This window comes from Musca autumnalis, unplaced genomic scaffold, assembly GCF_047663935.1.
Source record: "Musca autumnalis isolate F117 unplaced genomic scaffold, ASM4766393v1 scaffold_2, whole genome shotgun sequence".
Taxonomy (NCBI): Eukaryota; Metazoa; Arthropoda; class Insecta; order Diptera; family Muscidae; genus Musca; species Musca autumnalis.
Genome location: NW_027411755.1, coordinates 2,753,774 through 2,777,819, shown reverse-complemented (window position 1 = coordinate 2,777,819; position 24,046 = coordinate 2,753,774).

The following is a 24,046-nucleotide window of genomic DNA, read 5'->3' as shown; positions in this document are numbered from 1 at the left end:
GCGTGGACCTACATAGCCCACTTTCAATACCAAAAGTCCTACGTACAAATAATAGATTTTCCCAAAATTTCATCCACCTACGTCAATCCGTTCGGACGCTAGAGTGATTTCCACAGACGGACAGACGGACAGACAGACAGACGGACGGACGTGGCTATATCGATGTAGAATTGCACGCTGATCAAGAATATATATAGCTTGTGGGGTCTACAATTATTATTTCGAGTAGTTACAAACGTAGTGACAAACTTAATATACCCCCATCCTATGGTGGAGGGTATAAAAATAAGCTAAAAACATACCCACTACACACTAGGCCGCGCTTACGAACATTAAGGGATGTTTAAATGCTTACATGTGCTGCGTGTGCACCACCAACAGTTCTTTGTTTTGTTTAACAAAAAGTACCTGGCCGGCGGTCAGCTTTGAACACAAAACTCTCTGATTTGTAGTAGGACACAGACGCTCTGTGCCACCATACTCATAACTTAGTAAGGAGTAACATAACTAGTTATTTTTGTTTACATTACTTTGTAATGGGTTGCATAATGACTAACGGATTCGATTTTTTGCTGGGTATGTTATGACAACATTTTCTTTATGTTGTTGGGGATATTACTACAAAAATAATTTTATTATAAAGTTATTTGATACTTCATATTCGAACAGCTGTGACGCCACTACCTGGTCAATATGCCTTTGATGCGACCAAAAATGTGCCTCATCGAGTAATGGTTTTAGGACCCAAGTATGTTTAGATGAAATCCGTTTCAGACTATTTGGAGTCGCTTAGTCTGTCCATCGGGCTGACTAGAGCGCACAATAAATCTCAAAAGTTCAAAATTTTTCGATTAAATGGCGCTCACTTTCTCTATCGAACGAATTAACCAATTATAGATCAGGTCCGTATATGAACTATATCGGTTCACTCCCTCGAATACTTACCACAAAAAATTCAAAATTGCCAGCACAAGTGCAGCTTAAGGATATGGGTCAAATCATTTTGAATTTCTATGCACCATATTGTGTTTGCGTCCCTATTACAACGGTACAATTTCTTGGGGGCAAGTCTATACTTCCTCAAAAAAATACTTGCGCAAAAAATGACTTTTACCGCGGGGGTTTAAAGCTCTATAGAATCCTATGGTGACCAACTTAAATGACTGTTGGTGACGATAATCGAAAGGGGTGACTGACATTTGTTCACCTTTTGATCATCGTAATATTTCTCAAAAAGGTTATCGCTTTGGGTAGAGGGCACGCTAACTATCGGGTACCTACCCCACAAAAGTTAACGAAGTTGGTCCATACTTTGCACATCGTAATATTTCTACGAGACATATATTCGGTTCGAATATGAGCTATTTATGTCAACTTCTTCGGGTACCTCCCACACAAAATTTCGGAAAAGTGCAGTTTAAAAGCTGGTCTCGAATACCTTTGATTTTTGTTGTAAAAACTTGTATTCGCTGTCCTCATTGCGATGGTACAAGTTTTTTTCGGGGGCAAGTCCTTACTTGTTGAGATAATGACCCAAAAGCTTCAAACAAGCCTAACGGCACCAACTAAGTTGGGTAGTGCGTAAGATAACCCTCGAAGGAAGAAACAGATTTGGTCCAAAGGTTGTATATCGTATTACATTTTTAATTGTTTCACATACATCCCAGAAGGGACAAGGAAGACTTCTTTCGTACCAGTGAGTGCATCCCGATTCATATTAGCCAAATATATGGGACCTACAATTTATCGCCGAGTCCCAACGGCGTGTCCCAAGACACCACTTGTAGAAAAGTTTTACATGGCTGAATTACTCAGATACTGTCGCCAACTTTACTGACTTTACTGAGGGATATATTGAAAACTTGATGTTGCCTGTCCTGAAAATCGAACCCAGTACAGGGCGGGTGTTCATTATATAGACGTAAGAAGTATTGTGTTTACTTCTTTTCATTATACCCGAGGCTGAGGGTATATCTCTGTCGGCCAAGCCGACTGATACTTTGTTACTTGTTTAATATAGTATGTTAAGCATCTAAGAATATCGTCTATCATCTATCAAAAATTAAAATATTTACATATTCACAAACGTATGTATGTATATTATTGACATTTGTATTTGAATTTGATTGGCCTTGAACTTTCCAAAACCAAAATACTTATCATATCTTGACAATTTATGCATATAAATTAATTGTTGGCATTTTTAAAAGCTCAATAAAATATTAAAGGCCGCAATCGTAATGTATTTTACTCTCTTCTATGGAAATATTGCCACATTTTTACCCCCCTTTTTTGCATATTTTAGACACGGTTTTAGAAATATTATTCATTATCTATTCAAATGGATTCTCTAAAGCTTTAAATATATACAAATACACATATGTATGTACATACACGTGCACATCCATACATGCATAACATTTAATTATAATGCAATTGAACTAAATGTATTGCATATTTTTCGGATCATGTATAATTTAATAATAATTGCATATTTAATATGACTTTGCAGTTAGGAATTTTATTAATTTTCGGAAAATTATTTGTATGGGAAGTGTAAATATGATTTTGTCTAACTAATCGAGTTATGCCACAGAAAAATTTCAGATATGATTATCATTATGGCACCAAAGCTGTGGATGAGTATTTCAAATAAATCTGTTATTTTTGTTTGTCAAAATAAAAACGCAAAATAGTTGTAGAGAATACATACATACACATCCATTATAACAATCAAATTCACCAGCTTTTAAGGTAATTACAAAAGTTGGTGCTTGTTTTTGCCAATTTTTGAAGCTATTTGCGTGCCGGTTATCTGGGCGTACTTCATTTTCAATTAATCCAAAAAAACATTTCCTTTGAAATTATGAGGTGTCCAAACAGCAAAAACACGAGATTATTTACCGAATATTTCTCAGACAGTTTGGTCAGTTTTTAGTTATAACAACAATTTCTGTTTTTGTAGCATTTTACAAAGGCTTCACAATGTGTTTTTGTTTCTTTGGCTTGGCGTTTTTTCAGCAAATTACAAAAGTTAAAAACATGTCTTTAGCAGTGACAATGTAAAGTCAACAAATTCGTTTGTTACCCAATGGTGGTCTGGTGGTTCTGAGTTGGGGTTTTTGGAGTTTGTGTGATACCTCAAAGTAAACAACGTTAAAAATGCTAGACACACGGAGCAAAATCTCATCCCCGCCATACATTCGGAAACGGAAAGCTGCAAGAAACACTCACCCAAAATGTCATTGTATTTTAGATTTAGGACGCTCTCACAAGCTGCAGCAAAACCTAGTCATACTTAGAGTCCTTTGAATATTTTGTTATACCTCGTCGCTTGTGTTTTATTTTTGTTGCCTGAAAAGGCCAGAGAAATAAGAGGGCTGTGTGTATTTTTCCTAGGATAGATTTTATGCATACGTCTAATATAACGAACGAACAAACGTACATTCAGTACTACGGCCGTGTTTGTTGTAGAATTCATATTTTGGTAGCTCTAGAAAGCCTTTCATTTCACGGGGGATTGTTAAGGGTAAAGGAGGTTTTGTTTTTTATTTTGGTCTGAGGTTTTAGTTAACAGCAGCTGCCAACTTGGTTAGACAAAGATGGTTTTTGTTGCTGTTTTTTCTGGTATGCCATCGCGCAGAGTGTTGTTACGTTTTTGCAAAGAAAGCCTTTTTTGGGATAAAAATGTTTCTCAAAAAATTGGAGAAAATTACAAAAAAAGTTCATTAACATGTCAACACAAAATGTTTAAGTAACCCTTTGTTACTGGCTTTCGGGTTAAGCAACCTTTTTGTGGGATTATTAAACCAATGTTGCAAAAAAAGTTTTTGTTGTTTATGTTTTTGATGGCGATATTCAATCATGTAATATTTGTTAAACGAACTTAGGAATATTTGTAGCCGTTTCTTCAATAAATCTTAACATAGCAATTCTTAAACCTATTGAGATTTGCTATAGGAGGGCAGTATAAACAACACTTATAAGCCATATAAGCCAATAAATGTAATTTCCAAATAAAGGTACTAGAAATGTTGTACACGGTTTTCTGACCATAAAGATCAAGAAAATCTTCGCTTCATAAAATTACTCTTCATCCCCATTGCAATGTCAAAATAATTCACAAAACTTACAATAAACGGTCTGTCAATGCTTAAATTACAAACTATTATTACTATAAACAACTGGGCGATTTTCTAAATTTGTATCCTAAGTAACAAAATGATCAGTGTTTATCAGTTTTGTGGTAAAACTAGTAAAAAAATATCTGTCGGTTTCACTTATAGATATCACCCTCAGTCTATTGCAGTGAAAATGTTCGTCCTAGCTACTGATCCGTCACCGGCTGTCAAAACTGCTTTCCAAAATTTAACATTTTTAAATGAAATCGTAATTTTATTGCAACACAGTTTTTGCGGAACTTTCGGGCCACATATCTCGGGAGGTATGCACTTCTCCCCAGAGAATTACACGTTTGCAATAGAGAAAGAAACGACCTTAAAATGTTAAAATATTTGGTTAATTGATGTTGGCTTCCCGTAATTTTCGGGTCCTTATTCCGGGAACATACTTCCTGAAAAAAACCTGTAGTTGTAATACCTATCGTACAGATTTGAAAACGTTGCGAGAATATTTTTATACCATTCGCCATATAATGGAGGGTATTTTATGTTTGTAACTTCTCGAAATCATAATTTTAGATCCCACAAAGTCTATTTGTTCTAGATCAGTGTGAAATTATACATCGATGGAGCCATGTACGTCTGTCCGTCCATATGTGGAAGTCACTCTAGCGGCATAACGGATTGAAGAGGTGGATACAATTTTGGTCAAATGTATTGCACTTACTTCCTTAGCTGGTCATATACAGAAAATCTAATCATCAGAACATCCTTCTGATTATACCCTCAGCCTTTAGGCTAAAGAGGGTATTTACACTTTGATACGACCAAAAATGTGCCTCATCGAAATAATGGTTCTAGACCCCAAGTATGTTTGTATGATATCCGTTTCAGACAATTTTGAGTAGATCTAGCAATGTCCGTCCGTCTGTCTGTCGGTCTGTCGGGCTGGTGCACGATAACTCTCGAACGGATCAATCGATTCGGTTCAAATTTTGGGTATCGAAATATTTTGTCCAGATTCGATTTAAGTTCGAAGATGGGCCATATAGGTCCACTCCTTCAGGTACTTCCCCCTCAAATGTTCAAAAATTGTCGCAAAACTTGTGCGCACGATAACTCTTTTAGGGAATAATAATATAATTTCTACCAAACTTAGATGAGGTTCCAATATGGACTCAATCGGTCCACTCCTTCGGGTACCTCCTACACAAATTTTCGGTAAAATTCAGTTTAGGACCTGGTCTCGAATCGCTTTGATTTTTGTTTACACACGTTGTATTCGCTGTCCTCTATACGACGCTGTAAGTTTCATTAGGGGCAAGTCCGTACTTCCTGAGAAAATAGCCTGAAAGTTACAAAAAAACCTTATGACACCGTGTGTAGTGGTTGGAGCGCAGATAACTCTCGAACGGATCTGCCGATTCGGTCCAAAATTTGGCTTTCGTAATATTTTGTCCAAATTTAGTTCAAGTTCGAAGATGGATTATATCGGTCCACTCCTTCCGGTACCTCCCCCACAAAAGTTCGAAAATGTTCGGAAAATTTGTGTGTACGATAACTCTTGAAGGGAGTAACCGATTTGGTTCATACTTTGCACATTATGACATTTCTACCAGTCTTAGTTGAGGTTGCAATATGGACTCAATCGGTAAACTCATCCGAGTACCTCCCACACAAAATTTCGGAAAAGTTCAGTTTAGGACCTGCTCTCGAATCGCCTTGGTTTTTGTTGTAACATCTTGTATTCACTGTCCCCTATATGAAGGTACAAGTTTCCTCAGGGGAAAGTCCATACTTCCTGAAAAAATAGCATGAAAGTTTAAAAACAAACCCTATGACACCATGTTTATGGGTGGAAGCGCAAGATAATTCTCGAACGGATATGCCGATCCCGGCCAAAATTTGGCCTTCGTAATATTGTTTCCAAACTTAGTTTATGTTCGTAGATAAGCCATATCGGTCCACTCCTTCAAGTATCTACCCCACAAAAGTTCAAAAATATTCGGAAAAATTGTGCGCACGATAATTCTTGATGGGAGTGACCGATTTGGTCCATACTTTACACATTCTCATAATATCTACCAGATATAGATCAGGTTCGAATATGGACTATATTTGTCCACTCCATCCGGTACCTCCCACACAAAATTTTGGATAAGTTCACTTTAAGACATGCCATGATCTATGTCCATTCCTTTAAGTACCATTTCCGCAAAATTTTTGAAATTTAATCCTAATCAACATTTTTGTCGGTTCATACGACCAAAATTTTGAAACACCCTAAATACATAAGTTTTTTGTGCAAAAAGTGTTTAAATTTGCACAGGCTGAGGGTATATCTCTGTCGGCAAAGCCGACTGATACTTTTTTACTTGTTTTATGCTTCACTCGTTCGCTCCATCGAAGCATTGGCCTTCCAGTTCTGGGTGTGCCGCCATGCGCCCGTATTTTTACGCCTTTTTAACGGGTTCATCATCATCCATTCTCCTGACATGGCCTAGCCAACGCAATTGTTGCATCTCGATACGTTCAACTATACAGATGTCTTTGTATAGTTGATACAGATCACTGTTCATACGACGTCGATATTTACCGTCAACGCGGATTGGCCCGTAGATCTTTCCAAGAAATTTTTCTCTCATCAACACCAAGCACGGGTTGTATCAGTGGTTTGCAAAGTGTTACTTTTGTTTGTCGAGATGTTAAAGAAAAACTGCTTACTTAAGCTGAAGTAGCATTGGACCAAAAAGACCCGTTTAGTGACTAGCATGAGCAGTAATTTTTTCATATAAAGATACCCCGCATTGTTGTCAGTAATATTGCCAAAGACACTTTATACCTAAAATGCAAGGATTCCAAGAAATCTGATGTCGAATATTTCAAAACCTGTAGAAATGGACGGAAATTTCCACGCCTATTTAGGTTCCTTCCCGACGTAAACTTTCAAAACGCTGATACACTTGTCTTCTTTTTTTCGGTCCTCTATCATAATCTGTGCGGGGTTTCTTGTAATTTTAAAAAAAGTTAAATTTTGATGTTCTGTGTAATACATATTTATTGTCTTAAAAAAGAGAATAAAACAATATTTTCATATAAATTTAAAATTGAAGTATTTGACATAAAATTAAATATAGCTGAAATAGTTGTTACTCGCCTTAAGAACTACCTCTTCTATGTATTCTTCCAGGCAATTACATTTGAATGCGACAAAGTCAAAGTTATTGTCTATTGTCTACTTGAGAATGACGGGGGTTTTGTTCTTGTTTATATTCAAATCCTTTCCTGTGCCTTAAAGGATGTCAAACTCAAGTCGTTACCTATGCGACCTGGCTACAATTGTTATTTGAGACATTGTTGTTATTGGCTTTGTAGTAGTCTTTCATTTGAATATTATCTGTGTGTTTGTGTGCATAATTTCCTATTGTGTGTGTTAAGTTTTTGGTCACTCTACATTTCCTAGAGGTATTTCACTTAAATAATTGCATGGGCACACACACACTCGCATACATATATGTATGCACAAAAGTATGTTCGGAAGCGGATACCATTGTGACAGTGTTAGTGCAAGCATGTAATATATTTCAAATTAATTGGCATTTTGTTGAATACGTGTGTGTGTGCGTGTATACGTAAACAGAGCAAAAGAGTTTTACAAATGTGTCTTTTACAAGTGACATTAACATTAATTGCATTATGACATCATTACGGTTTCATATTTCATTTGATTGGTATGCCATGTATACACAAACATTCACATGGCCTTATATATGTAGATTTGTATGCGTTTATATATGCACATGCATAAACTACTATTATGCATTGTCATATTGTGTACCATGACTCGCTGCAAGGAAAAGTTTATGCTTTAACATTGACAGTAATAACTGGAGAAATTCAATATAAAATTTATTATTTCAATTTAATATTCAAATTAAACTTCAAAAGCAAGGTAAGTTCTCTTCCATAACAGTGCAATCACGATTTAAGTAATATGAAAACTATTTCATCTACATGAAAATTAATTTTACAGAAATAACTGGACAATTGACTAGAATCCCAGCAAAATATTTGTAATCAAAGAAGTAGTTGAATTATGGGTGCAACTGATTGCGGACTACATATTTTACGCGAAAGAAGTCACGATTTTTTACGGGAAATGGTGCAGTGAGGATGCAGTCTATTTGATCTTGACTTTTGCATGACTCTATGGAAGCGAGTGAGGTAGCATATCTTTAGATGTTTTTGAGAAATTTGGGAAAATAAAAGCAAATTCTCTAGCCATTCCTTATCATGTTTGTTGATGTTTAGAAGTCTATTTGTAAAAAATCACACATTTTTTCTATATATAAAAATCAGAAGATATATGTTGTCAGAAGATAAGAACCGGTTGTGTCTCTCATGAGTTTCGTGGACTGTTACTTAAACATAAGGTAGATCCATTTTACTTTTCTGGGATTGTTTTGTATTTTGAAATGGATCATAAATTGTGTTGACAGTTATTCGTCCACACGTTCATTATTTTTGGAATTTGTTTGTCAGAAGCGGAGAAATAAGTTTGAAAATAAATCAATATGTCCCTTTTGAAAAAACCATATTCTCCATATACTTGAGAAGAACTTACAACACAATAAAAATCTCATTAGTTGCATTAATTGAGCCTTTCCTGTATATAAAAAAACAAAATCACTTGAAATATTAATGTTAAAGCCCACTTTTGGGCTAATTGCTCTAAATTAATTAAATTGTTGCATACTTTAAAGAGTAATGCCACAGAAAATATTCCATTATATAAAATATATTAAAACAGTTAAATTACCTGTAATTCACTGGGGCTGGGAGGGCAGCCTCCAATTGAAATGTAGTTAAGGTGGAATTTTTTCTCTCCAGAGTATTTTCATTTATTAATAAAACTATTTTAATGGAGCGAAATGTGTTGGAAATTATTTGTTCCATTAAATAACAAACCAAAGACCAACAGCGCATTTTAACGTAGCTGATGATAGTAATGCTGTTGTTTTTGTTGCTGTTATTCCTTGTGGTGATGGTTAAATGAAAGGAAAAACAAAAAAACAAAACAAAAAAACTTTTCCGTAACTAAACATTTGTACTTCATATCAGTATGGAATAGTTTTTTTCGGTTGTTTGTTTTTTTGCTCTTGAAGCACATATTTCCTCTTCATTTTCCACAAAAACAACTTGAAAGTTGAAAAAGTTTCGGTATGTTTTTGGGGGTAGTTGAAGAAATAGCATACTTTTGGGGGTTGAAGTAGGATACAGAGTAATTTCAAGAGCTACAACCCACTTCAGCAGAACGGTGTATATAAAGTGTTGAAGTTCTCACTTTTTACAACTCTATACAATGGGAAGATTTTACAAAAAGGGTGGCCTATGGTTATTTCGATAATAATGGGAATGGTACGTTTGAAAGAAAATATATGAATTTGGAGAACTCTGCAGACAAGCGATCATTGGGAAATCATAAGATACAAAGACTTGTTTTTTCTTCTTTGCTATTTTGGTATAATTCTGAAGAAAATCCTACAACACGAAAATATATTGATTTTATTTTTTATTTTTGCCTTATTAAGGCGAAAGCCATTTATAGTGATACTAGCTGACCCGGCCCGCGTTGCTCGCCCGTTTTTGAGGTCCCGGTATAAACATTTACAACTACAACTTTTTTCTACAACGGATTTCTACTACCAACACACCAACCACCAATTACCAATAATAATATCTGAAATTTCACGTTTTGGTCAAAACAGCTGTGGGGGAGGTCACCCGAGACCACTACTTCCCGTTATACTATGAGGATTTGAATTGAAAGCTGTTATTTCGATATTTTGAGGAACTTTGGCTGATTTCCCAATCGATTGTTTTGGAATTTTGGTCAAGTGCCATTTCAAATTATCGGAATTTTACTGTGAAAATTGTTAAGTTGACCGCAATGTCTAACTTATTGAAACCAGTTTTTATAGCGCTTTTAAAGACACGCGTACTAACATTACGGATATTATCTGCAATTATACATTTTTGAGAAAAAAAAATGTGGACCGCGATATTTCACTTCCGCATATCGCACTTCATTAGATAAATGTATATGCGAAATTATGTCAGTTAATTGAAACTCCAAACTTTTCCTATAGTCCTGCTTGGTAATCCCATTTTTCAATGTTCACAAATACTATGGTAAGTTTTATTCCTACATCATTAGTAATTGCTCTTCTATATCAGAAGATTTTATTTTTTTTTTTAATTTGAACATCAATTATTTTCTACTAAAGTGTTGACAAGTTGATGGTGTCCTTGTACAGTTTTGTATTTTTGTAGGGACTTACGACCTTTTCCTACAATTTACGGACGTTTTTAAAACAAAATATTTATACTTTACAAAACAATGTGGAAAGGGTATTATAAGTTTGTTTTGTCCAATATTCGTGTAACATCGCGAAGTATTCGTCGTAGATTCCCTCCCCTCGCCATTTTTTCATATCTTGACGAGATAAAGCGATCTAGCTATGTGTGTCCGTCCATCCATTAACAATTGTAATAAAACTACAAGCCTAAATTTTGGACCGATCGCCACGAAATTTTGTGGAGAGATCGGGTTCCGACCTGAAGTGACCCCATTAGATGTTGGTTATGATCGAAAGGTGTGAAACGGACCAAACCCACAATTTTTACCCGACTTTGTAGCTGTCCTGTAGATCGCAGTAATATTCCGATCGGAGCGAAATTTTAAGAATGATTTGAGTTTAAGATAAATTATAAGCGGGTTTAATGGACCAAAACTTTTGTGTGAAATCTTATATATAAAAGACAATGTGTGTATGTTTGTATGTTCCGCATCAACTCAAAAACGGCTGAACCAATTTTTTTGAAAATTTCAGAGAATATACAAGGAACAACCGAGGTGAAAATAGGTTTTATATTTTTTGAATTTCGGAGGGGCAGGGGCAGGCCCTATTTTTCAAAAAACGCTTTTTTGTAAAAGTTATGAAAGTATCGGTTAGAAAATTAATTTGCGAGGCAACTGTTGTTGAATCTCCAACCCTAAGTACTTATTCCATGTAATTTTCAGATTATACACAGGGATGTCCCTTGGTTTAAGTAGGCTATATATGTATTTTGTTGAATTTCGGAGGAGCGGGTTACACCTGTGCCCTATTTTTTAAATGCGCTATATATAAAACTTACGAACGATTCCGTTTCCCCAATCCTATGTACATATTTTAGCAATAAGACCCGACCAGAGTAAAATTCTAAGTCGGTATAACCATGACCGTCTGTCAGTCTTTTGAAATTAAGATACAGCTCGCAATTTTTAAGATAGATCTTCCTGGTTTGGTATAGAAGTTTCTATTATTTCTAGGATGTTTGGTATTGACGTCATCAGAGCTTTCAGAATCACCCTTAAAACCATAGGGAACTAGACCCATGACACCATCGTCTAATTCCATTCCAAATTCATACTGCTCTTTGTTAGCAAAAATCATGATGCCTGCTTAGTTTAATATAATTTCAATCAATTATTATTTTAGAATCATTTAATAATATAAACATTGCACTTACCCGTCCGTTAGAATGTATTACTTGATTGAATTTTAATAAAAACTAATCTCGTTATGTGAATAAATGCCCCTAGAGAAACCACAAATTACCATTGGATAAAGTTAAGTAAGATATACGACAGTAAAAACCGTAAGAATTTTGATTTTTTTTTAAATTTTTCAATATATGAGGTATTTGAACACATACAACATCCCAATTTGTATCAATGAAAAGGCCAAAAGTCCATCTTTCATAATCAGTTCGCTTATAGGGGAAAATAGATTTCAAATGTAAATTTTCGTTGCAATATAAAAATTATCACATTTTTGTTCAAAAGTTTTGTCCACAGGCTCCGCCAAATATCATCCGATTATCATCCAAAGGTGTAGGCTAGTTCTTCACATTGTACCCCAACCATGAATGACGTTAAACATTACATCTGAACTACATTAGCTGTGGTATTCTTTTAAAGTATACATTTCCCAGTGGACTTACGACCTTTTCGTACTCAAATTTGTACGTTTTGTGGACTTACGACCTTTTCCGACGAGGGCAAAACATATAGTAAAACGCCACATACTACCATTTTCTTTGTATCATACGACGTGTTTTGACTTGTACTACCATCCTGTAACAAAAACGCGATTTCCAAAAAAAGTGGACTTACGACCTTTTCCGACGGAGCAGACGATATATTGATTTTAGTTTGGTTTAGGTGACACGCTGTGCGAAATACAGAACGAAACCTCTATGGACTTTCACTCAACTGAAATATAGTATCAACCAATTTAGTTCAACAAGTAAAAAAGTACCAGCCGGCATTGCCAACAGATTTATACCCTCAGCCTATGTGAAATGAAATATTTTTTTTTTTTTTAAAAAACGTATGTATTTAAATACATACGTTTTTTTTCAACATTTTGGCCTTATGAACCGACAACATTTTGCGTGGATATCGATAGATAGGGCTTTTTTGTCACACTAGCCTACGAAAAACATAATATCGCTGTAAACAGGGCCACCAGGAAAACCTTCGGTAAAAATGTCCAAAGGATCCTCGAACAGACTCTTAACAACACAAAAATGTTGAACATTTGTGTGGGAGGTACCACAAGGATTGGACAGATAGGGCCAACATTTGAACATAAACTAAGTTTCGACAATATTTAGAGATGCAATGTTTGGAACAAATCGGTTGCTACGTCCATGAGAAATCGCGCGTACCATTTTAGCGAATATTTTCGAACTTTTGTAGGAGAGGTACCGGAAAGAGTGGACCCATAAGCACCAACTTCGATTTTTTTCTTATATTCGTAGAAATATTACAATATCCAAAGTGTGGACGAACGCCGTATTCGGTTCGAGCTCTCCAGCCACGACATATGGTGCCATAGGGTTTTTTACAACTTTCGGGCTGTTTTCTCAAGAAGTATGGACTTGCCCTTGAAAAATTTTTACTGTCGTATGGGGGACAGTGAATGCAAGTTGCTTCAACAAAAATCAAAGTGAATCGAGAGCAGGTTTTAAAGTGAGTTTATCCAAAATTTTGTGTGGGAGGTACCCGAAATAGTGAACAAATATAGTCCATATTCGAACCTGATCTATATCTGATAGATATATTAGGATGTGCAAAGTATAGATTACATCGGTCACTCCATTCAAGAGTTATCGTGCGAAAAAATTTTCCGAACATTTTTGAAGTTTTGTGGGGGAGGTACCTGAAGGAGTGGACCGATATAGCCCATCTTCGAATTTAAACTATGTTTTGATAAAATATTACGAAGGCCAAATTTTGGACCGAATCGACAGATCCGTTCGAGAGTTATCTTGCGCTCCAACCACTACACACGGTGTCATAAGGGCTTTTGCACCTTTCCTGTCATTTTCTCAGGAAGTATGGACTTGCCCCTGCTGAAACTTGTACCGTCGTATGGGGGGAAGTGAATACAAGTTGTTACAAAAAAAATCAAAGCGATTCGAGAGCAGGTCCTAAACTGAACTTTTCCAAAGTTTTGTGTTGGAGGTACCCGAAGAAGTTCCACATTGGAACGATTGGGTCCATATTGGAACCTCACCTATGTCTGGTAGAAATTTCATGATGTGCAAAGTGTGGACCAAATCGGTCACTCCTATCAAGAGTTATCGTTAGTGTATCCAAAAAACCGGTTTTTTGAAACAAATTCCGAAATTCTTGCTTTTTTAAAAACCGGTTTTCGGTTATAAACATTTTCAAAACCGGTGAACCGGTTTAAATCGGTTTTTTAAATACAGTTGAACCTCGATTATCCGTGAATCGATTATCCGGGAACCTCCATTATCCGTGATAGAAAAAAATGTTGGTCTTTTTTCCATTTCCTCTATTTTTCGTTATAAACTTCATTACCCGGGAGTAAAAGCACATTTTCCAATTAATTTGATTAAGCAAACAAAAAGTAAACAACCGAAAACTGGAAATTTTCTCATATTATACAATTTGTGTATTTATGGTATCACAAAAACCATGGGACAAAGTTCATTCAGATGAAACTGATGATGATTATATTATGTATCCTTCTGAAATTTGGTGGATTACAGTAACAAATTTAATAAAAATTGCAGATTTTCATATAATTGTACAATACTATGCCATTTTTACTTAAAAATATGTTCAAAAACTGCCTAAAAGCATTGCCTCCATTATCCGGGAAAATCGATTATCCGTAAATCCTCCGGTCCCGACCATCACGGATAACCGAGGTCCGACTGTAACTATGAAATGCCTTATATTTCATAAAAAAAAAATTATTAAAAATTGGCGGAAAGGGGTAGATGAGGTATAACGACTTTGTTATATAATTATCTCATCAGATCCATGATATCTGACATTCAACCTTGAAATTGTGCTTTAAGAATAGAATAATGAAAATATTGGACTAAATATTCTTTTTAAATTGTAATTACAACAATACTTTCTGAATATTATTTAATTTTTAAGACACATTGCGTCAAAAAGCAATACTCGTGCCATCAGATAGAGCTTCTCTCCACTCACACCATTAAAGCTCCCTGAAGTATGCAACAAAAATAACCTGCCGAATGCTGCTTTAAGACCATTTTACACAAAATACTTTTCACTTTTACCCACATTTGGCATCTAGAAATTTGCCGTATTTAATTGAGTTTATTTTACTTTCAAGAGTAATATTGTAATGAAATATTGAAAATATTACTATTTTTAAAAAACCGGATAACCGACACAAATAACCGGTTTTTTCGGTTAACCGAAAATGACGATGTTGATGAAAACCGGTTTCGGGTTTTAACGAAAAATTGGGTGCCCGTTTTCGGTTTTGGTCACCCTAGTTATCATGCGCACAATTTTTACGAACATTTTTCAACTTTTGTGGGGGAGGTACCTGAAGGAGTGGACTGATATAGCTTAGCTTCGAACTTAAACTAAGTTTGCACAAAATAATAGGAAAGCCAAATTTTGGACCGAATCGGTTAATCCGTTCGAGAGTTATCGTGCGCTCCAGCCAGCCAGACAGACGGACATGGCTAAATCAACTCCAAATTGTCTGAAACACATTTCGTTCAAACATACTTGGGGTCTAAAATTATTATTTCGATGAGGCACAAATTTTTTAGTCAAAATTTTTTAGTTTCCATGAAGCCAAGGTTTGCACTATTATAATACGCGAACTATTGTAGTTTACCAGTAACTATGACTATTGCTGGATTAATTTAGATGTTTTTGTACAAAGCTCAAAAATTTAGCAAAAAAAATTAATTTACGTGGTAGTTACGACCGCGTAAAGGAAAAAACATAGGTAAAAACACGTTGAAGCTAAACAGGTTTTTTACATTGCTATTCGATTTCTGATTAAACCATTCAAATGACGGACATCTGTCCAAAGTAAAAGTAGGATAAAACAAAATGAAGATTACACTTCTAATGTATCACTTTCCAAAATTTCCACTGTATCCACCTTTTATGGATGCTGACATTTTGAAGCCGGATTACAGGTGTTTTTTGTATTTTTTATGTAACTGGGACGCGCATTCGGATATTTCGAAAAACCAATTATATGATTAAAGAACTCGCGATTTCGCATAATCTGATATGTAAATTGAGTATGTAGCCCACACAGCAGCAGAGTAATCTACTGCCAAAGGCCAAAATTTAGTGCGATATTTTTTCTAAAAAACCTATTTTTTGGGTACAGTATTTACAATATCGTTTTGAGTGTGCTGGTACCCCGCGATATTTTAGTTTTTCGACGATCCGGATCATATGAATCACAGATTGTAAAAATCCATCTACTAGAACGGCAGAAATGGCTACTGCAAAAATTGAAAAATTTGCGAAAAATGTTTTTCAAAATATCGCTGACTAATTCGCGTTTTATGTGGATCGTTTCCATTTCAATGAAGAAAGTGAATCATCACTCGCGTTTGTGCGAAAACAGCGGTTTTAAAAATTTAGTGGCATGGGAGCTGTATCCGATTTATCCCAAAAATAGTGTGTGATGCTACATCCACGGTTCTTGATGGATTTTATTGAAATATGTTTAGATCGATGTATTTTTTCGCGGTTGATAGTGAAATCGGATGCGCATAAAAAGTGTATGCACTTTGTGCAAATTATAAGCGTTATACAGTTTGTTGCACACTAAACTGCAGACGAAGCTACATCTTAGCGGCCAAAGTAAATCCTGGCAAATGTGTACAAATTAAAAGAGAAGAATTCGCTGTGTTGGTAAACCGCATGCGCATCAAGTGATTTTGAGGATTTCGCGAATTACACGCATTTTAAAATGAACATTACCCGATACAGTTTTATTTCAAGAGTATACCCCATTTAAAGGAACCCAACATTTATTTGAACGATACCCATATCTTCCGCTAGATGTTAGCGTGTATTCGAGAAGTGATTAGAATAAAACATGTGATTCTTTGCGTGAAAATTAACTAAAATAGAAAAATAACTCTAACCTATTTTTCCTAAATTTTCTTCAACTAACTCACAAAATAAATTTTAATAAATATTTTCTCTTACAAAAATTTTATAAATTTCCTCAATATATTTTTTTGTTTTTGCTATATTATGAAAACCACTAAACGGATTTGTATAGTTTTGGTTTCATTTGAATCTTCGCGATGTATAGATTACGTACATATTTTTTATATATTTTCCAGATGCATAAACAGGTTGAATTTTATTAAAACAAGTTGCAAAGTACCAATTTTTTTAACTCTTTCTCAATTTCCGCGAAAACTTAAAACTTTTCACTAATGTTATGGGGCCTCAGTAATCATATATTACGTAGGGAGCCCCTAATTAAGAGAGTTTCTCAATATAATGATTAGAGTCTTTTAAAGATTTTTTTCTTTTTATCAGAATTGAAACCGCCATAACTTTTGCGCGCAACAACCAAAATTAGTATCTCGAACGGATTTAAGAATGGGATTTGTTTCCCAATCTATGTACCAAAAATCTTTCATGTAGCTTAAAAAAAATTTTTAATTTTTATACCCTACACCACTATGTGGTAAGGGGTATTATGTGTTAGTGCATTTGTATGTAACATACAAAAGGAAGCGAGATAGACCCATAGTTCCTTCTAGGGATATACATAGAATCACTTTCTGAGTCGATTTATGCATGTCCGTCCGTCCGTCCGTCCGTTCGCAACATACAGGTCGCATTTGTTGACCGATTTCGCTGAAAATTGGGGAATACCATTTTTTTAGACGTCGGAAGATCAAGTTCGAAGATGGGCTATATCGGTCCAAGTTTTGGTATAGCCCCCATATATATTTTCGGCCGATTTCACGTATTTTCTGTAACACACACGCTATATATGTCCGATTTCGATGAAATTTGGAATGTGTGACTGAATTTGGTCTAAAAATAAATGTGCCAAATTATATCGAAATCGGTTCAGATTTGGATATAGCTCCCATATATATGTTCGCCCGATTTCACGTATGCGATGTACCAATCACGCTATATACGTCCGATTTTAATGAAATTTGGAATGTTTGACTGAATTTGGTATAGAAGTAAGTGTGCCAAATTATATAGAAATCGGTTCAGATTTGGATATAGCTCCCATATATATTTTCGGCCGATTTCACGTATTTTCTGTACCAAACACGCTATATATTTCCGATTTCGATGACATTTGGTATGTGTGACTGAATTCAGTCTAGAAATAAATGTGCCAAATTATATCGAAATGGGTTCAGATTTGGATATAGCACCCATATATATTTTCGGCCGATTTCGCGTGTTTGCTGCTCCAAACACGCTATATAAGTCGGATTTCGATGAAATTTGGAATGTGTGACTGAATTCAGTCTAGAAATAAATGTGCCAAATTATATCGAAATCGGTTCAGATTTGGATATAGCACCCATATATATTTTCGGCCGATTTCGCGTGTTTGCTGCTCCAAACACGCTATATAAGTCGAATTTCAATGATATTTGGAATGTGTGACTGAATTCGGTCTGGAAATAAATGTGCCAAATTATATCAAAATCGGTTTAGATCAGGATATAGCTCCGATTTATATTTTACATATTCACAGTGGTGTAGGGTATCATATAGTCGGCCCCGCCCGACTTTGATCCTTTCCTTACTGGTTTTTCTTGTGGAAAACTAAAAAAATTTGTCTTTTCTTCATATACCCTCGTTAGCATAAATGCTGAGGGTATAAATATAACAAGTTTACGAGCAGAAAATCTCCCTTAAAAAATTGTGAATATACATAGGTTGATATAGCTTCATATAAAATGTGTTAAGGTTTCTGTAATTTTGTAAAAAAACTTAGCTGAAATTTTACATTTTGGTATTCTTGAGAAAAATGTTTAATATAGGTCCATGTTTTGCAACGGTTCCGCCCGCTTTGAGGTTAGAAATTAAAAAATATATGAGTTTTTCATATCTGCGTAAAATTAAAGTCCTCCAATTGATAGATATCTCCTCGAAATTTAGCTCAACCTTGACCTGTTTCGGAATTATAGATTTTTGTGACAAAAATAAAACAACATTTTTGCCACAGTGTGCGTTGTGTGCTCAGCGCTAAATCGGCCTAACTCACATGTTCAAAAAAAAATCAAACAGGCTGTAAAGATCTATCCGGAACCTTGTGAAATAAATACAAAAAAAACTCCCTATTGCATTGTATAACACTGGATGAATTAGTATTTATTCCAAAGGTTGCGGCTAAATCTTTACAGTCTGTTTAATTTTTTTTTCATATGTAGTAATGAAAACAGGTTAAAGGTAACATTAGTTCTAACTTTTCTAAAAGTTCTTTTTAAAGGGAATATTATAACTTAGTTAAAATCCCATCATTCCCCCAGCACACACTCTGTAAGGAAATAAGCAAAGATAATGATTTGTATGCTTGTATGTTGTTTTTTCGCACAAGTTTCACCGCTGTGATGATGTAAACATACACACACTTGTATATAATCACATTTTCTATTTCATTTTTGTTTCCTCATTTTGGGCATAGTATTCAAAAAGTGTTGCATACTCTTTAGTATTAAATGCAATGGAAGACTTCGTCTACTTCTGCTCGTCGTATTCGTGGCAAATGATGGAAAACAAAACGAGAAACCCTGAATAGTAAATTAGCCGGGGAAAAAAGTTGGGATTTGCTTCTTGTCCTCAATGGGTTTTTTTCAACGTTGATGTCTTCTTTTTGCAGCAGTGCCGTAATGGTATAACTCCATAAAAGTTTGTCGTTTATAATGAAATACACTTAACAGCACTTGTGGGGGGTTCTGTTGTGGCTTTAATGAAAAAACTTTAATTGCATGCATGCATAAACATGCATACAATTAGGCTCAGCAACATACCAAAAATACTACCCAAAAATAACAGAAACAAAAACTAATTGGGAGCAAAAACATAAATAAATAAAATCGATGCCAAAGGAGAAGAAAAAAGTTGTTACAGAATATAAGAAATATCCAACAGATTCCAGTTCAATTATTCTATGTTCTATTTACAACTCAACACTACTGCTCCAGTTCTTCTTTGTTTCGTTCAACATAAATCAGAAAATTTCTAGCAGAAAATACCCAAACAATTGAATACTCACTCACACTCACAAAAATCTGGAAAATAAAATTTTCTAAAACTGTTTTTCTTCTGTTTTGCATAATTCAATAGTCAGCCGGTGCTACATAGCCAAGCAAATGCAATTCGACTACATACTATGAACTACAGCAACTACTACTCACTTAGCTTGTCCTTTAACTTCCCTCTGATGGTGTTCTATGTTCGTTGAGCCTAGGCTCTAAACCGAAAACGTAACTGCATTTGAATGTTTAACTTTGTTTGAATGAACAATGCCAAAAAGGAAACATTAACGGATGTTCGTACGGAAGTAAGGTTAAATTGTAGAAAAACGGATCTAGTTAGAAGGCTTTCTGCACTGTTGTATGAGGCAGGAGTAAAACTTTTACTTTTTTCTTCTTTGTGTGTGTATGTTGCATATGATTGTATGTGTACATATGCATATGTTGGATTTAATGTATTCGGAAAATGGATGGATACGGAAAATTATAAAGGTATTTTTATAATTCAAAAGTGGTTCCTTAATTAATGAATTTTATTTGTGTTTGTTTCGATCTGCATTGTTTTTGTTTTGAGGTTGTATTTCTTGTAACATGACTACGAAATCAATTAGACGAATAACATTGGGAGATCTTTATATTTAAGCTGTTGAAGGGTGTTTTAGTAATACGTCCTTGTCATGCCTAAATTCCCAAGCGGCATTTTCAGACTTTTAAGATTAAATTATACTAAAAAGGCGTTCAATAAAATTTAGTTGATTAACTCTTATCCTATTGTTGTCTAGATATTTAATCGTCAATATGTTTTCCATATCCCCTCACAATGCTTTGCATATTTAAATATTGTGAATTTCGCCAACAATACTAAGCTGTTTGGTGCCACCGTGGTGCAGTGGTATGCACACCCGCCTTGTACGCTGAAGGTCGTGGGCCATGCAAAACTTCTCTACAAGTCTTGTCTTAAGACACGCCGTTCGAACTCGGCGATAAACAGTTTCAATATCATTGAGCTAATATGAATCGGGGTGCACTCATTGATATAAGAGATGTCTCCCTTGTCCCGTGTGGAATGATTGTGGAACAATTATTACTAAGCTGTTTACCAACTGCTGAAAACATTTTTACTTTACTGCGCATTGCATTTTCTGATTTCGTTATTTTTTTATACCCTCCACCATAGCACGATGGGGCCAATGGCAGGTTTTTGAGGCAAAAAGTCATTTTTTCAAGTCAGTGATTGAAATCAAATAATAACGGAATTATATTCTTAACACTTTCAAACCTCCAAAACCAAAAAATTATAATCTGGCAACGGCCCCCGGCGACATGCCAAGCTGCCAACGATGTCATAATTTTCATTCCGTTAATTTCTGACATTCAGTCGTAATTAAACAATTTAAGTATTTTGGCGCCGAAACCTGATCTGTTGATATTATATATTTTTTAAAAATGGAAAATACGGGTAATGGTATGCAAAATTAAGATTTATATTAAAAATGTAAATGTATTAGATGTGGTCAATAATTTGTTGTGTCAGTAAGTGATGTTTTTGATGTAGTCTGTGATATCGTCCATGTGTTCTGTGGAGTAGAACTTTCGGTATCGGGGTGTATTCTCGTAAAAATATGTATCTGTTGAAAGGTGACAATGCCGGCTAACAGATTTTGAAAAGAAATTTTGCGTATACTTGCGAATAAAAAAATTATCAATTTCCAGATTTCGTAAAACTTACAAATATATACCTAAACACGTTATAGACTGGATTTCTGCGGAATTTAATCGAGGTGTCAAAGACAACTTCGTGACGGGAGCTAAAAAACAGGTCAAGTTCGTAGATGGGCTATATCTGCCCATTTGTTGGTATAGCTCCTACATAACCGTAGCTCCCGATTTTCAGTATTTTAGCTACAATTTTAAACAGAACTAGCCATAATTTGACATTTAAGGTCAAAGCACTACTCTACCATAAACTGTCAACATATGTCTGTGTTTAGGTATAGCCCCCATATAACGGTACCGCACGATTTTTGGTATTTTAAGGGTTTTTGATAAAATTTTTAACCAAAGTAGGTGTCGTTTGAGATTTAGGGTTCTTCGGGGCCGCAACACTACTGAACCAAAAACTGTCAGCATAGGTCCATCTGTTGGTTAAATTTTTGACCGATCTAACTGCAATTTGACATTAAAGGTTCTTTGAGGTCACAACACTTACTTACTTACTTAGCTGGCCCATTACAGAACATTTGTTCCATAGACCGAACTAAGAAAAGATCTCCAATTCTCTCTATTTGTTGCTTCGCACTCAGGAATACCGCGAATTTTCATCTCACCATCTACTTGTTTGCGCCATCTATTCCTTGGCGTGCCAATTCTGCGTACACCGCCAAGCGGTCCGTATTTATACGCCTTTTTAGCGGGTTCATCATCGCTTATTCTTATGATATGGCCTAGCCAACGCAATCGCTGCATCTCGATACGTTTAACAATATTAATGTCGTTGTATAACAGATACAGCTCGTGGTTCATGCGACGTCGATATTCACAGTCAACGCAGATTGGTCCGTAGATCTTTCGAAGAACTTTTCTCTCAAACACACCAAGCACTGCCATGTCTGCTTGCTTTACTACTTCAATATTATAGGAACCAACTCCCACAGTCGGTCCGAGCGCAATGGACGCATTGCGCGTCGACTCCATCAACTTGGTCTTCTCACCGTTTACCGCCAGACCCACTTTAGCAGATTCTTCTTCGACCTTCCTAAAGGTATCAGTTACTTCTTTTACTGATCGGCCCATGATATCTATATCATCAGCATAAGCAAGTAACATGTGACTATTGGTGTGATTGTGTCACTGCTTTTGACGTTTGCCTCTCGTATAACCTTTTTCAGCAGGATGTTGAAGAGATCACACGAAAGGCTGTCTCCTTGTCTGAAACCTCTTCTGGTTCCAAACTCTTCGGAGAGGTTCTTTCCTATTTTAACTGAGGACCTCGTGTCAGGTAAAGTCATTCTACAAAACCGGGTGAGCTTTTCGGGGATACCAAATTCAGACATGGCTTGGAATACCTTTCAACGCAGCGGGCTGTCGAAGGCTGCTTTATAATCGACAAAAAGGTGGTAGGTGTCGATCTGCATCTCTTGAGTCTTCTCCAGGATTTGCCGCAGGGAAAATATCTGGTCAATGGGGGACTTGCCAGGTCTAAAGCCGCATTGGTATGGTCCAATTATCTCGTTGACCATAGGCTTTAGTCGTTCGCACAATATCCCTGACACGATCTTGTAGGCAATAGGGAGCAGACTTATGCCCCTATAGTTAGAGCATACAGTCTTATCTCCCTTCTTGTGGACGGGGCATGGGATACTCAGGTTCCAATCGTCAGGTACTTCCTGCCAGATGGTGCTAACTAGTTGATGAATACACCTTATCAGCGTGTCGCCTCCGGTTTTAAACAGCTCGGCTGGTAAACCATCGGCTCCTGCTGCTTTATTATTCTTCAGCCGGTTGATTGCTGCTTTTACCTCATCTTGGCCGGGCGGTATACATTCTATACCATCTTCTGGGATTGGATCTGTGGTATCATCGTCTTCGCTACTATTGGATACCAGCAGATTGGAGAAATGCTCCTTCCATATCCTGAGCACGCTATCTGTATCTGTTACCAGATTACCTTGGTAATGTGCCTGTACCGAAGCCATCTGTTTGATGTTTCACTGTTTGGTAGAATTTTCGGACTTCATTCTAGCTCCTGTACATCTCGATTTTTTCACACTCCCGCTTTTCCATTTCTCTCTTTTCCTTGCGGAAAAGACGTTTCTCCTCTCTCCTTTTCTCCCTGTATCTCTCTCGTGCGCTACGCGTTGCTGTGGATTGTAAAGTAGCCCTATATGCCGCATTTTTCTCTTCGGTGGCAGCACGACACTCCTGATCATACCATGGATTCCTTGGTGGAGGTCTCTGGTATCCAAGTATGGATTTTGCGGCGTTTAAGCGGGTGCGTACCTTTGCCGCAACAAGGTAGTGGTCCGAGTCTATTTTTGCACCTAGGAACTATCGTACATCCAACACGCTCGATGCATGTCTTCCATCTATCACAACGTGATCAATTTGATTTCTTTGTTCTTTGATCTGGCGACAGCCAGGTGCCCTTATGAATATCGAGATGTTTAAATCTGGTACTGCTAACTACCATACCATACCATACTCATACCATTGTCAGATGTTTCACTGTGGAGACTGAATTTCCCGACTGTTGGGCCAAAGATATTCTCCTTTCCAATTTTGGCATCAAAATC